Here is a 15,412-nt window from a genome sequence, read left to right as displayed (position 1 = left end):
TGTTCCTGGAGGTAGCACTGTTAGTCCTAAATCAGAGCAGTGAGTGCAGGGCTCACGTTTAGGCAAACCTTGCTGCAAGTTTCAGTTGTTGTCGGAGTCCTGAACCTCCCTGAAATTCAGCTGGGGACCAGAGACACCGCGTCCCTTTGCCCTGTGAATGTACCAGGGAAAGCTGATCCGCCGCTGCTGGGCGAAATTTGGGCATCTTGACACATTTATGGCTCAGGGAAAGGAAAATTCCAAGGAGACACTGAGCAGAAAGCAGCTCCTACACCTTCCCTGTGCACTTTTACAGATGCCCTGCTCCCAGCAGCCTTTAGGTCTCCCCCACAATGGTTAGAGTTTGAATTATTTGGGGGTTTGGTGTGTTTGAAGCATGGCTTGAGACCGCCTTCCCCAAGCCCAGATTCCTTAGGGATATGTCTTTGGAGGTGCCCAGGTGTGCGCCCACACTGGGGGCAGCTGAGGGGCACTGTCATTTAACGGTCCCTTAGCCCCCCAAAGTCCCCAAAGGGGGGGTCCCACATATAAAAAGGTTCTCCCCACCGCTCTTCGCGCTTTGGTTTTTGAACTCCCCTTGCCAGCCTCTGGCTGATGGGTGTTTCCGCACACCAGAGGCGATGGTTTTCCATCCCTTGCCCTGCGCATTCCTCAAGCGGTTTCCAGCGCGTGAAGCTCGAGCGGGGATTTCTGAAGCAGCATCGCTTCGACCTAGCGTGGCTCCAGGCCGGTGGGACTTTGCCTTCCAGCGGGTGCTGCAGAGAGCCCCCAGACTCCTGCCCACTGATTTGCAGCCTTGCCTTTGTCAAGGCGAGCAGATACTTGGAGCCAGAGAAATAGCTGAATCAAGTTTTCCATTTGTTCTGGGTGTGCTGGCTTACCTATTAGCGTTTCCAAGGCAAAGCTGCCTGGGGAGCACTTTGCATACCTACCTGGGCTAGGGGTTTGCTTGGGAATGCTATATGGTCCTGAGAGGTCCCAGACGACCAACCCAGAAGTTGCTGCACAGTGGAGGCTCCTATTGCACCAGCCCAGATGAAGTTCACAAAGACTTTATGCCTCAGACTGCGCTGTTCATTCGAGATTAAATGTCTTCTAATAAAAAGCTGTGGTCAGTTTAACTCCAAATTGCATACTTTTCTTTATCTGTGGCCTGGAACTCAGCAAACTATGCAAAGTCCCATTTAAATTAATGGGATGCTTCAGTACTGATTTTAATGGGATTTTGTATAATAAAAATAACACTTAGAAATGCCCTAACATTTTGCTGCAAACTTGCAACAAAAGTCGCTGGAACTGGGATAATAAAAATACAGGCTTTATATGAAACCTATGAAGGGTTTGTCATTAACTTCAATGGCACAGTTTCAGGCCTTATTATTTTAGCTTACCCTTGTATAAGTAAAAATTACTTTATCAATTAAACAAGAATCTGTGACAAGTTTTCTGTTCCAGTCTGGCAACTTCTATGTGAAAATTTGGTCTGATATTATCAAAACAGCCGAGATATTCAGACTCATAAACCAGCCTGTATACAAGGACTGAGAACAAATAAAAATAAGAAACTACACATTGTTTTTGCTAAGAGTTTGCCCATCAAACAAAGTTAAGTTGTTACTTCTAAAAAAATACTTCATATCCCTCCTTTAATCTATCCAGGAGAACAGTTTTCTGCTCACCCTCATAGAAAACAGTAAAAACCTCCTTCAAAGTAAAATATGTTTTAATTAACAGAGCTGCAAAATAAAATCCACAGCTATGCAACAAGCCTCCTCTGCAGCTCACCATTGTGCGAACTGCTCGGGCAAGCTGCTCTTATTAACAAGCTACAGGCTACGCTCTGCTCCAAACTGATTAAGCAGTAGGGCTGCAGGCAGATTTTCTATCAAAAATGTTTCAATGGCAGCCAGCCTTTTCTTTTGCGGCATGATTTTTTTTTTTTACAGGAAAAAATAATTTGTTTATCCCCAAATCCAATTTCTCTAATGAAGAAAGCATATGCACAGAATTTTTATTTACCAAAAAACTTCCCAACAAATAAAAATTCCCGTAGGAAATAAAAAAAAGAAAAACGAAACAACATATGTATTTGATTTTTTTCCCTTCTTCAGCCAAGCAACTTTTTTGCAAAAAAAACAGGTAACGATGTTCAGTCTCTGCTAGAGACGAGCAAATTTCCTCACAAATCTTCCCAGGAGATCAGTGGAGCTGAGCGAAGGCTTGTGCCCACAGGCGAACCCCACGGATGTAAATGAGCAGCCCAGAACCAGCTCCTCCCGACACCTCCGCTGATGCAGACCTACAACCCACGGCAGCCTGCGATGCCTCCCCAGAATAACACGTAAACCAGCGCTCGATCCCAGTTGCTAATTCACGTCTCGCATAGCTGCTTTGGAGCTTGCCCCCAAAATCTGTGTGTTAATATGCAAGAAACAAAAATCTGACTTGGTCTGAGCAGGGACAAAGTAGCTGCTGTCCCCCAGGAGCGCAAAGCAATTTATTTTACAGGCTTCAAAGTGATACATGCCTGGGTATAGGAGATTAGCAGTGGGATTTTCAAAAGCCCTATATGAGTGAGGACCAGATTTTAAAAAATGATTCAGTGAGTCGGTCCTGGTGTGAGATTTTCCTAGAAGTGAGTTAGGCACCTGGGATTTAGACACTAAGAGTGAGACTTTTAGAGGGATTTAGATGTCTGAAGATACAGCTAAGTACAGAGTGGGATCTTTAAAAGCACCCAGTGCCTGTGTCTATTACAGGTATCTGCTCTGGCTCCTCTGAGGCTCCTCGAACTGCCTGGGTGAAACTGTGAGAACCCAAATCCCTTCCAAAGGCTGGCTCTCAGCATTTGGGCACCCTCAAAAATTCCCATTCTCCCTCCACTCCCTTCTTTTCTTTTTCCCAGAAAGTCTAGAAGGAGGGTTCACTCATTTAAGAGCTAATTCAGGAAAGTACTTAAGCACACAAGGAAACTACCCAGCAAAATGCTTCTAGGCATGAGGTGAAGCCCTGGTCCCACGGAGGCCAGCTGGAGATTTGCGGCTGGCTGCGGGGGAGCGGGGCTGTGCCCCGTGGATAACCACAGCACTGTTTGCACTCGGCTGAAGTCAGCGAACTAAAGTTGCTTAAAGTTAAGCATAAAGTTGAGCGAGGTGAAGGAAGCATTTTGGAGCTCTCACAAGTCCGTGTTTCAAGTCAGGTCCTAAATTTAATCTTACGCTCTCACAAAGCAAGACCCCACTCTTTAAACACTTACAAAGGCAGGTTTTGAACCTTTGAAAGCAAACCTGGAAAGGCAGGTGAGAAGGCTGGGGGCCAGCCCGCTCTCCCCTCCCCATGAACCGACTAACGGAGGCAGCAGCCTCCCCTCCCTGGTCCGCAGAAGCCAGCAGATTTCGGGAGCATCCTCTCCAAGGCAGGTTCGGCAGCGGAGACCGGGGCTGCGACGTCCCGCACGAGTCTCTGCCCACGTTGCCAGCTTGTTCCCTGCAGTGAGGAGAATAAAATACCGTAGGTCAGTGCAGATATTTGGAGCTGGAGGAAAACTCTTTGTGTTTATGGTGGGGAAGCATGCTTACAGCTCTCGCCCTGTGCTCACAGAGCCTGCTGAGATGGGTCTTGGCCCCTCTGCTGACCCACCTCTCTGGTCCCATGGACCGATGCAGTGGCACTGAACTGGGTTGAGCGCAGGACCCGTGCAACCCCTCTGCCTGGCACGGTAACAAAAAGGGCTGGATCCTGTCTCTCTGAAAGCTCATCCTTGTACCTTTAGTGGCTTTGTGTGTTTTACCTCCGAGCACATCAGGCTACAGCCCCATCCCACCTGCCTGTACCCCCGCTTCAGACTGGCCTGCCTGCCGCGTACACCCACCCCAGCCACGCTGCCCAGTGTGATGAACGCGGGACCGCTCCCCTCGCTGGCCCCCATCTCATTTTCAGGGCTTCAGGGAGAGCAGTGAGCAGCATTCGCCTGTCGTCTATGAGCGAAAGCTCACTGGGCAGGGGCTGGCATGCTTGCAGGGGTCATAATTTGAAAAAGGCAGAAACTGCCAATCTACGGTCCTGTCCGCTTTCCTGAGCTGAACCCACCCCGTTACCTGTCGTCTCCTTTCAACAAGCTCTGACAACATACATACCTATTCATTCCACAGCTCCCCCGCTCTGTGTGTATTCACCTGCCTTACTTTTCCTCCTCCCTTGTTCCTTACCTGTCTATCCCACACAAATACTCGTCTACCTCAAGCCTACCTGGATATGTGATTTAACCACTGGTTACATGTATCACTCTGTTCAATACATCTTCACGTATCTGATCTCTGATCTGAGATCGTAATTATGAATTTCTTATTTACTTGCACACTCTGAGCTCTCTGGTATAACTGTTCTACACAGACATATTTAATTTGTTCATCTCTACCCTAGGTCCACTCATTTAGTCAACCCTCCTACCTCCCCGTAGCTAATGAATACCATATAACTTTACAATACATAAAACTGACAACTCCAACTCTGACATATTTACCTAATCTTCTTTCTTTTGTTTTGTATCAGCTAAATACAAATGCATCATATATTTCTACCTGTTCCTCTAAGGTGCAAGGTTAAGATTAAGTCAGAGATAGGCTTAAGGCTTACTGCTTAGAGTTAGGGTCAGAGTTTGGTTAGGGTTAGGGTTGGGTTGAGATTGGTTTAGAGTTAGGGATAGGGTTGGCTCAGCATTTAGGATTATCTTTAGGTTATGTTTGGGTTAGGATGAGGCATGGGTTAGGTTTAGGATAGGATTATGATTAGTATCAGGGTCAGTGGTAGGTTTCAGCTTGCGTTAGGGTTAGGTAGTGGGTGCAGAGTTTTGGGTGAGGTTAGGGTTAGTGCTACGTTCAGATACTGTTGGGTTAGGGTTAGGTTTGGCTTACTGTTGTGTTAGGATAAGCTTTAAGCAAAAGGTTGGGTTTGTGTCAGGATTTAGAATTAGGGTTAGTTTTAGGATTGGTTTGGGAGTCACACCTCAGCCTTGCTCATGGGATTTCTCTATGCTTATTTCTTGTGCAAACAGATCTGTTCTCCTTCTGTCCATCTTACAACTGCAGATCACCTAATTTTCTCTCCCACACATCCCTGTAGGTGGTTATAGTTGAGTTTCATAACACTTAGCAATCCACTTTCCCCATGTATTCTCATTTACTTGACCTCTTTGCCTATTTTGCATACATTCATGTCTCACACATCTAGTCTATCTCACATCTACTAATTGCTCTCATCCTTTCTTATAGCACTAATGTATTCACCACTTGTGCTTTTACCTGTCATGCCTAAGACATCAATACAACTAACATCACGATTAATGATCTTTTTTTGCAGTCTTTTTTATACATGCTCATTAAGCTAATGCCTGTGACTACTTACCTATCTGATCAATCTGATGCAAATTTTAATTAATCTCTCCAGATTTCCATAGCACATGGTAAACTATATGTTTTCATCCCCCTCCTTGTTACATCCATGTTCATCTCTCTGCTCACTCGTACCCACTCTGATGAGCTTCCCGGTACCCAGTCATCTGTGTGTGCACCCGCATCCTTCTTCATCAATCATCCTGTCCAGGATTTACTTCCCCATTTAACACCCCTCTAATTCATACTTGATCATCAGGCTAATTTCTCAACACTCCCAGCTCATGAATACTTCCCTGTCTCTTTATCTACCCAATACCTAGTCCAACCTGTTAGCTCGCTAGTTGTTCCAAGCTTGTTTTTTCAGCATAATGTCTTTACTCTGTATGAATTTTATATGGAATCTATTTACTCCACGCCTATTTTATCCGACTCTTCCTTAAGTGTTTTTTTGCTTTTTCCCATATCCACTCTTCTCTCGTGTCTGTGCACTTTATCTTTTTTTGTACCTACCCAATACTTCCTTCGCTCATCTATGTCTGTACGTCACCTTTTTCACACTTCCATGTCTTTGTATTTGCAGGGAGTCTCGATGACTAGATACCCTCCCTATGGGTGTTACTCATCTATTACTCTATTAACTATTCATCTATTAACTCCGTTATGGTTCTTCTTTTATCTGTTCCTCCATCTACATTCCCCATAATCAATGCCCTATTCACCCTATCAGCCCATATTTTCTGGCTGTATTAGTCATATATTTATTCCATCCGTCCAGCTATCCTTCCGTCCCTTTACCCAGACAACACATGTTCTGTCTGCTCTAAACCTGTCCATCTCAATTTAATCTCTTTCTCTTTTGGCCTTTAATTTATTAATCTGCTCTCTACAGGTTTATCTAGTCAATCTAGCTAATACAAGCTCAGTTAGTAGTCAGTAAGTCAGTATATATACCCTTTTCTTCATCCACCCATCCATCCCATTTCTACTCAGCTGACCTAACTCCAGAATATTCACAGTATTTCTAGTGGATCACCTCTTCCTCCTTACGTCCATGTTCCCCTTTTAGAACTGTTAGTGCCACTGTTGCTCATGTCATTTTTATTTAATTTATGTAGCCCAGAATATCTTTACATATCTCTTTACCTAAACATGTTAATTGATACAGATATCATCAGTTCATGTCTCCATTTATTCCATATGTACCGCCAAGGTTTCTATTATACCTGTACTTATCTACTTGCTACCTATTACAGCAACGTACTTACAATACCTACTTGCAATAGTCCACATTTCCATATTTTAATCTATCCACGTTACGTTTACTCTGCTTAACTTCCCAGTCACCCAGCAGTTACTTTACCTACTCAATTCAGCTTTCTCTCTTCCACATTTATCTGTTCCACACCCATTCAACAGACCGATATGTAATACACAGACACCTATTTGCTCATTTTAATATGGCTGTCAGGCTCAGATATGCTGCAATCAATCCCATGCATATTTAACTGTCTAGCTAATTTCAGGTTTATTCTAAGCTTTCTGTGTTTTCTTTCTTTCTTTCTTCCTCCCTTCCTTTCTTTTCTCTTTCTTTCTTTCCTCTACAGTTCTCTCATACCTAGCTCTACATTTTCAAATATTTCTGGTTTATGGTAAATCCAGCCAGCGCCTCTTCCGTGTACATATTTATCCCATGGGTTCACTATGCAGCCCGTCAGCCACCTCATCCCTAGCTACACTACCCAGCTATCCAGCCAGCTCCTACGTAAACTTTCCAGCCACCCAGAAGGCCCTTGCTCTAACAGAACACATCCCACGTATTCTACTTATCCTGATGTGCATCAGGACCACACTTACCATACCAAACCCCTGGCTAGGCTGTCCAGTCTATGTCAAATACACATGCTTTCCCTCCATCATCACTTCTTCTGTATTAATATCAAATTATCCATCCTCTGCACAGAACCTGTATATGTCTATGTAATGATGCCAATTATTCTAATTCATCCATCCCCCACGTACCTGTGTATCTCTACCCATTTATTTCTATATGTTTATCTAAACTGTCCATCAGTTTACACCATAAAATCCAGCAACAAACACATGGGGCCATTCGATCAGGGTACCCAACGTGCTGTCCCTCGTTATACAAGAGGTAATTCAGTTCAAAGTAACTTCAGTAATAATGCTTTTATCACTCTCAGTGACCCAGCCCTGTATCAGGCTGATGGGTACAGGGATACAGAGAACAAGAATGCATATTATTTAAATGTCACGTAACCCCCCATGTCTCAAAGCAGAAATAACAGCCAGCTGCAAACAAGTAGAAGTTTGCTCCTGACATGGCAGGGTGTGTGTGTGTGTGGTCAAGACCATTATGCCAACAAGATGAAGAGAAGTGGACATTGGGAACAGACAAAATAATTGTCACTGCTTCTGTGAAATGTGTGATTTTCATGGTATGGGACTGATTTCCAACTTTGAATACTCACATGGCCGTGGCAGCTGCAGTGGTGTTATGTAGGTACGTCTTTTGTCATCATATATATCAGGGCAAGAGAATTGATATCAATGGTTCCCACCTGAGCTTTCCACTGTCTCCTTGTAAGTTTGGTTTCCTATTTTTTTCTAGTATTCTGAATCTTTCCCTGACCAGGCAAATCTACACCTGCCTGCAGCTGTTCCTACAGGAGTTTCTATACTGTAAAATGATACCCTCCCTCTTCTCACTCTTAGCCACCTTTTTTTTTTCCTGCTCGGATTCTGGACTCTGACCTGGGTTCAAACAAGAGCCTCACAGGGCCAACCTGCGTGGCTGAAAGGGGGAAAAATTCTGAAGCCCTGAGTTTGGAAGTGTTCAGCCCCACGAATTTGGATTATCAGGATGCTGAGCCGTGGGATTTGGGGTTTGAATGCTTTGCTGTTATTTTATCTATTCTCAGTTACTCTCCGAAACCAAACCAGTATCACCTGATGCCAAAAAAATATTGGGATCAGCGGACCATAAGGTGGCAAAGACTGGCAAGGCAAGTCTGGAAGTGTGTGGAGTTAAGCTCCCAGGTGCCGCAGAGGGAGCCGAGGACCGGGATGCCCCGGGAGCCTTTGCTGAGTCCTTGCAAGTCGTACACGGGGAAAAAGCTGGGGGAGAGGAGGGCAGGAGTCAGGAAACTCTTGGGAAAGTGTCATAAATACCTCTGGATATTCCCCGAGATAGCAGAGCCCATACATGCACTGCTGGCCGCAATCACCAGCCTCTGTAAGAAATTGTTTGTCTTGGTCTTTGCATTAGGTAAATGCCGAACCCAAATTCACTGATAAAAGCAGACACCGAAAAAAAAAGAAAAAAAGGAAAGAAAAAACAACCCAGAGACAAGGTCTCCTTGGGCCCCCAATCAACAACAAAAAAGGCAGCAACCAGACAGCCATTTAGTGAGCATCTCAAAGCTATCTACCGTCTGCTGGAGGGGCTTTAAAGGCATCAGATTTGTGTGTTTGGCTCAAGCCAAGCGAATTGTAGTCTAAAGCTTTTCCTTGAATTCAAGGCTGTGTTTACTGCAGTCAGGTCGAGGGGAAGGAGGCAACCCCAAAGCCCTCCCTCCTCCTCTTCCCCCACCCTGCAAGCCCCAGGCTTGAAACTTGATTTAAAAAAAAAAATACAAGATTGAATTTCAGTTTGCAGGATTAGGGAGATGACTTTTAGGGGCTGCTTGTTGGAAAAAAAGCAAAGCAAAGCAGCTGGGAGGGATTAGGCTGAGCTGGCGTCTGCACTTTCAACTGATTCAATTTTGCTCCACAAGACATTGTATCTGAGCCTTTCTGGAGACTATTCAAAGCAAATCATTTTCATTTTACCATTTGGTAAGTGATCAGAGTCTATTTTTAGTGTCTTGGAAGCGTCGGGTTTTTTCTCTCTCTCTTCTTTTCTTTTCTTTCTTTTTTTTTTCTTTCTCCATTTTCTTCCACAATTGAGTATCTGCATTTGGGGTATCAAGAACAGGCATGTTTGGAGGGAATGTTTACCACAACCAGCAGCTTCAATTTATTTTATGCCTCACTTCAAGAAGAAAAGGCACCAGAGAGTGGTTGGAGCTGGCAGGGCTGTCAAGCCATGCTCTCAGAAAGCCTCCCAGAGCTCAGGCTCTGCACCAGTTTGGTTTTTTCAGGTGATTCCTTAGAATTTTGGCAAATCCAGCCAGCTGCATGCGGGTCCCTGCAGCCTGCGGGGCTGTTAGCAGAGGTTTGGGTCCCTGATCCCAGCGGGTATCGGGCAGGAGGGGACTGGGATGCAGCCGAGGGTCCAAGCTGATGTTTTTCCAGCTGATCCTTTCCGCGACCCCCCCCAAAGGTTAATTTGGCAACTCGGTGATATTTTACAAAACCTTTGGTGCCTTCTCTGCATTTTTCATTGACAAAAACAGAAATCAGAAAACCTTTTTGAAAATGAGAAAAGGAAGAAATAAATCTTACCACTTTTTGGGGGGGGATATGCTTTTCCTTCCAGTTTAAATGTATTTTTCCACATTTTGCTTTTTCTTAATTTCCCTTTACTGAAAACAGAAGGGTTTGAAGGGTGGTTTGGGGTTTCTTTCTTTCTTTCTTTCTTTTGTTTTCATTCTTGAAGCCGTTTGGTCTTGTACATTGCTCCACAAACCGAAACCCCTCTACAAAAGGGGGTACAGGCTGGGTGAGGGTCCCACAGCATCATCCTCTGGTCCTCCACGGCCACAGCAGTTTCCTTAGACTTTGGGGAGTACAAGGGGCTGGGATGCCCTCACCGAAAGTACTGCTTGAGCAAGGCTTTTGCAAGCAATGGTTAAAAACGTTTCTCCTGCTGGCCATGCCACAGATTCATTGTGTACCTTTAGGGCAAGTTATTTATTCTCTTTGCATCTTCCCTTACATAAAATGCCTGTATCAGGGAGCAGAAAATGATAAATGCTAGGGCGTTTTCCTCCCCAGACTGTATTGCAAAATATCAGTTTGCTTCAGGAGCACTAATGCCTTCCTCTGTTCCCTAACCGAGAGATGGCAGATAACTGACGCAATATCAAACACTGCATTTTCAAATCAAAAAGCCGACCTCTGGACGAGAGTCCTCGAGAATGAATGTTTTTCCTTCTTCTATTATATGCTTCAGGAGGTTTTTTTTCCTATTAGTGATGCCTATAGAGCACTTGCTTTGTGTAACAAGGTGCAGATTGCTTCCCAAATCAAGTGGGTGAGTTTATTCAGTTTAGTTTGTCTGTAAAATGGGGATAAGGCATCGTCAGTCCCCGATGGGCATCCCCATGGTGGTGCGGGTTTTTTCGGAGGGATGCTGGCAGCAGCCCCCTTGGGACCGGCAGTCATTTGAGAAGCACAGGGCCGCTCACGGTGAGCACTTACACTGGCAAGACACAGCTCGAAAGGATGGAGTAAAGCAACAAGGAGGAACGTAATAAACCACTAGCTCTGTGCTGGGGCAAGGACAGTGTGGGAAGTCCTAAAGGCACCAGATATAAAAATGAAGCCACAAGTGAAGCAGGGCCACTGGCAGGGAGACCACCCCCTGCCCCATGAGCAGGACCTTTAGGAAGGTTTGGTGGGATGTCTAGGATCAGCTATTCCTCAAAAACACGGAAAAAGCCTCCCCTGCCTTGTCCTTGGTGTTCTGGGCTGAGCCTGTAATCTGGCCGGGTGTTTTAGCCAACACAATCCCCCACCCCACAGAGCCAGGCAGCAAGAGCTGCTAGCTATTGTAATAGCAACAATTATTTATTCACAAGCTGGAGCAAAAAGGAATCTGCAAGCAGGGGGAGAGAAGGGGGAGCAAAACACAACCTGATCTTGTAAAAGAGAGCCTTAAAAAATACCATACATGAAGGTCCTTGCACAAGTTTTTTATTTATCAGTCTGCAGTCAGAAGAGGAGAATGCACTAAGTGCGTGGCACACAGGGAACTGGGGGTAGGAGGGTCTCTTCTAATAAAAAAGAATGGGTCTGAACAAAGAAAAAGGTTCTGCTAAACTGATGGTGGCAGATGGCATCAGCCCCACCATGTTCCCCTTCAATTGCGGGAAAATATAGTAAAGCAATTTAATGAAAACGCTTAAATAAGCAAACAGTGCAGTTAATTGAACCCATATGCATTAGGAAGGAAATCTAAAGTATACTGATTCATTAAGTTTTATATAACTGTAAACCCCCAGAACCTAAGACAGAGTAAGAAGCCATGATGAAGTGCCAACTAGAAGGAGACCTTCTACCCAGCTTCACTTGGATCTGTTTTGTTATGACAAGAACAAGTGGTTTTAACAAGTACACCATAAATCAGGAGTGTGTGCTCCAGCCTGGAGTCTTCCAGGTACCAAACTGTGCTGCAAACTCACATTCCTTTTCTTCTGGTAGAGTTGTTTTATTTTCCAAGAAAGAAATAACTGGAACTTGGATGCTGCCATCTGCAAAAAAAATAAGCAGTGAAGAGCTGGTCCTTGAGGTCTTCAGTAATTTTTTTTTTATTCAAGAAAACTTAGCGTCATATCTATATGATGCTCCCCGAGTCATGTCTAACTGAAGGCCACAGGTTCATCGCACTTGGCTGTGACTGGTAAAACAAAATCCTCTCTTTGCAGTGACCTTGCCTCTCCGGCCATGACCTTTTGGGTAGAGAGGTGGTGTAGACAGAAAGCTGGGGCTGGGAAAGGCAGCAGGTTTGCTGTCTAACAGGCTCCTCTCTTCCAGAGAGCTTCTGCCATACCCACAGTTTAAAAACTGTCCAAAAAGAAAATCCTGGGGAGAAAGCAGCTCCGGCCCCATTGAAGCAAGTGCAAAAATTCCCTTTGATTGCAAGAAGGGCAGAACTTCACCTACAGATCAGGAAACCTTTGGAGATGCTTGGTTCAGGATTTGCCTCGTGTGATTTGGGTCTGGAGGTACCGACTTGTTCCTGCTTTCACTGAGCTCTCCCCAGCTCATGAAACAAGATCTGTTCAGTTCTCAGAGAAGTCTGGTTCACTGCAAATAAAAGCCAACAAGTGATGATGAATTGATCCCAAGCCACGTAAACAACTGAGAGCTGGGCTTTGGGGCTTCCAGTGATGCCGATTCAAAGTGCCTTTACAGTGACCAGAATGAGAAGACCTTCATCCTCAGTAACTTTGGTCTGAAATGAAGGTGACCTACAGGCAAGAAGAGTCTCAAGCTAATTGGAAGGGCAACTCGGAGTATCCAGGCTGGTTCAGGAGGTCATCAGTAATCCGTGAAGACACCAAGGCCTTTCCCATTCACATTCACCTGCTGATACGCACAACTCAGTGGATGGGGGATGTAACAGGAGAAAAAGCTACAAAAACAAAAATTTGCAATATTAAGTTTTCATGCACAAAGGTTGATCAGGGAGGCTAAATCATTGCACAGTACAATTCTTCGTGCTCAGGACTGAAAAAACCAACCACCTGCAAATAAGCACAAAGCAAGCAAGCATCTTTTATGAACACACATAATATTATGGAAAAATACCTTGATTCAAAACCCAATAAAAATAAAGGCACAAAAGACTTCTAGGTGGGGTCTTCACAGAGGCTTACAAGTGTGACCATTTCTCAGTTTCTCCCCAGGTGACCCCATGGGGCTCCCAAGGGATGGGGAGCGAAGGGGGCACGAAGGTGCATGAGGTGGCCTGACCCTGCCACCCAGAGCGCTTCGGCCGTGCTGCAAAATAGATGCAGCCACTGTCTGAAGGGGAAAGAAATGCCGGTAGGTGAATACAGCAGCCCCTGTTTGAATTTCCTGGATGTCAGGCACAGTTAATGTTAGGGAGACAGAGGGAGAGCTGAAGTATTGGCCCCAATTCAACGAAGCACTTAAGCACAAGCTTAACTGTAAGTACGTACTTAAGTCCCTCTTTATATAGCAGAACATATGTTAACGCCTGGCTGAAGCCTGTGTTAAGTGCATGCTTAAAGTTAAGTGTCTGCTTAAGAACTTTGTTGAATCAGGGCTGTTGTTTACTTCTAACAATTGATGTCTCCTGCAATATCCACATTTCTGGTTGCAAACCTGATGTATCTGTTTTCTCTTAATCTTATTAATAGAGTCATTCTTTAAAAAAATATATGGTGACACGGTCCTTGAAAAATCTGGAGTTGCTGTATTCAGGAGAGTGAGTGACCAACAATTCCTGAGCATTTCCGTAGAGATCCCCCATGTTTTCCGGTACTTCCATTTTACTCTGGGGAGTTAAAGGGAAAGCAACAGTGTTACAAAAGGAGTCACCAAAAATACAAATAATTTGAATTTAGCTTGGTTAGAAAAAAATGTGTTACCAGTGTTAAGAAATCTTGAACCATCAGAGATTGCTGGAATATAAACTTATAAATGATAATTAAATTATTAATATAAATGTGTGTCAAATTAGTATATATACATGTAAATAACATAAATATAAAATTGTTCCTATAAATAGAACAGCTATGTCAGGAAATCCCGAACTATGGAAGATTATTGGAATATGGCTTAACTCCACCATCAGGTAGCAGGAGGGACATCTTGGGGAAATGAAGATAATTCACAATTTGGGTTCTTTTCAAAGATACACACTCTCAAGGGGATCAGCCCCCATAGAAATTATGCTCCTTGTTAAAATTCACTGTGGTGTGTCTGGGAAAGCGCTATCAGGATGCTCTCAGCGGCTACCAGGACAGGTAAGGCGCAGAGCAACATTTTGTGCCTCTACTCATCTTTTTTTTTTTTTTAATTTATTTTTGCCTGGTTGTTGGGCATCTCTCCCACCCCTTGCTCCCCTTCGGAAAGAAGGCTGCTCGCTCCATCCCTCCGGGCAGGTGCTGGCATCTCCATGGAGGTCCCAGAGCGGATTTGGGGACCCGCCAAGGCCCCACGGTGTCCCCGGAGCGGTGGGCGGCCATCCCGGCCGTGGTTTCACTGCCCGGGGCTGGGGTCTGCTGCCTGCCCTCCTGGCCCTGCCGGGCAGTTTCCCAGCGATGCTGGAGACTTAGACCACAATAGAAGGAAATCACTAAAGCTGAATTGCTCCAAGTAAGTCCTCAGCAGGGTTTGACTGGTAAATATTTAACAAGGAGAACTCCCTATCCTCTCCTGGTACGTATTAAACTAATACATTTATTTTAACAAGGGAAACGGTTTCCCCAAGCTCCTGCTCAATTTGAGCCCTTGACTTCTACAAAAGCCTCAGTAAGGTAGGCTTCCTGGGGCTCGGTAATTCGCTGGGACTAAACGAGAGATGGCTCCGAGCCATGAACTTGGAGTCTGGAGGCAACAGGACCTCCCCAAGGTTGGGGAGAGCTTGGTACTGGGGTTTCCATTCCCACCTGCCTCCAGACTGGTCTGATACCGACCTCAGGACATCGCGGCTGCCACCAGGTTCTGACCACTTCAGCCGTCCTGTGGAGCCAGGTTGACCGTCACCCATCACGGTTTCCATGCGCTGGAAGCGGTTCACGTGCCAAGTCCTCCCCACAGAGGCTTTGCAAAGCCCCGGCTCCATCAGCACCCATCCCACGCTCCCTTGGGCCCCCAGCTCTCCCTGCTGCCTCTCTCCCCATGCTCAGATGGAGCCGGGTGTCCCAGGCAAGGACATGATGCTGGGAGAACAAGCAGCTCCCATCCCTTCTCCCCAGGCTGGTGATGCTGAGGTTTTATCCCCCCTCGGCTCTGCTCTTTGCTCCACGGCATAGAGCAGAGGGGGACCGACAAACCCCCCGAAAGCAAAAGTGCTTTCACTACAGAAGATCGTCCGAGATGCCCAAAGCCAGTTGTCCTCAAGAAACGCTGCTGAACCATCTCCCGAGGCTTTCTGACCTAAATAGGACACACTCACATATGTAGCCCCATACATGGGGGCTCAGCGCTCCCCAAGACCTTTCCGATGAGCTGGGGCTCTGTCCCACCACCAGGACCGGCTGTGTCCCCCTGCGCTCCGAGCAGGAATGTGGCTGCCAGCTGAATGCCGCCTCTGCAAGACATGCCCCGAACGGCTCCTGGGACACGTCACCGGTGCCAGGGCT

Source organism: Harpia harpyja, chromosome 20 (genome assembly GCF_026419915.1).
Source record: "Harpia harpyja isolate bHarHar1 chromosome 20, bHarHar1 primary haplotype, whole genome shotgun sequence".
Classification (NCBI taxonomy): domain Eukaryota; kingdom Metazoa; phylum Chordata; class Aves; order Accipitriformes; family Accipitridae; genus Harpia; species Harpia harpyja.
Note: the sequence above shows the minus strand (reverse complement) of the source record.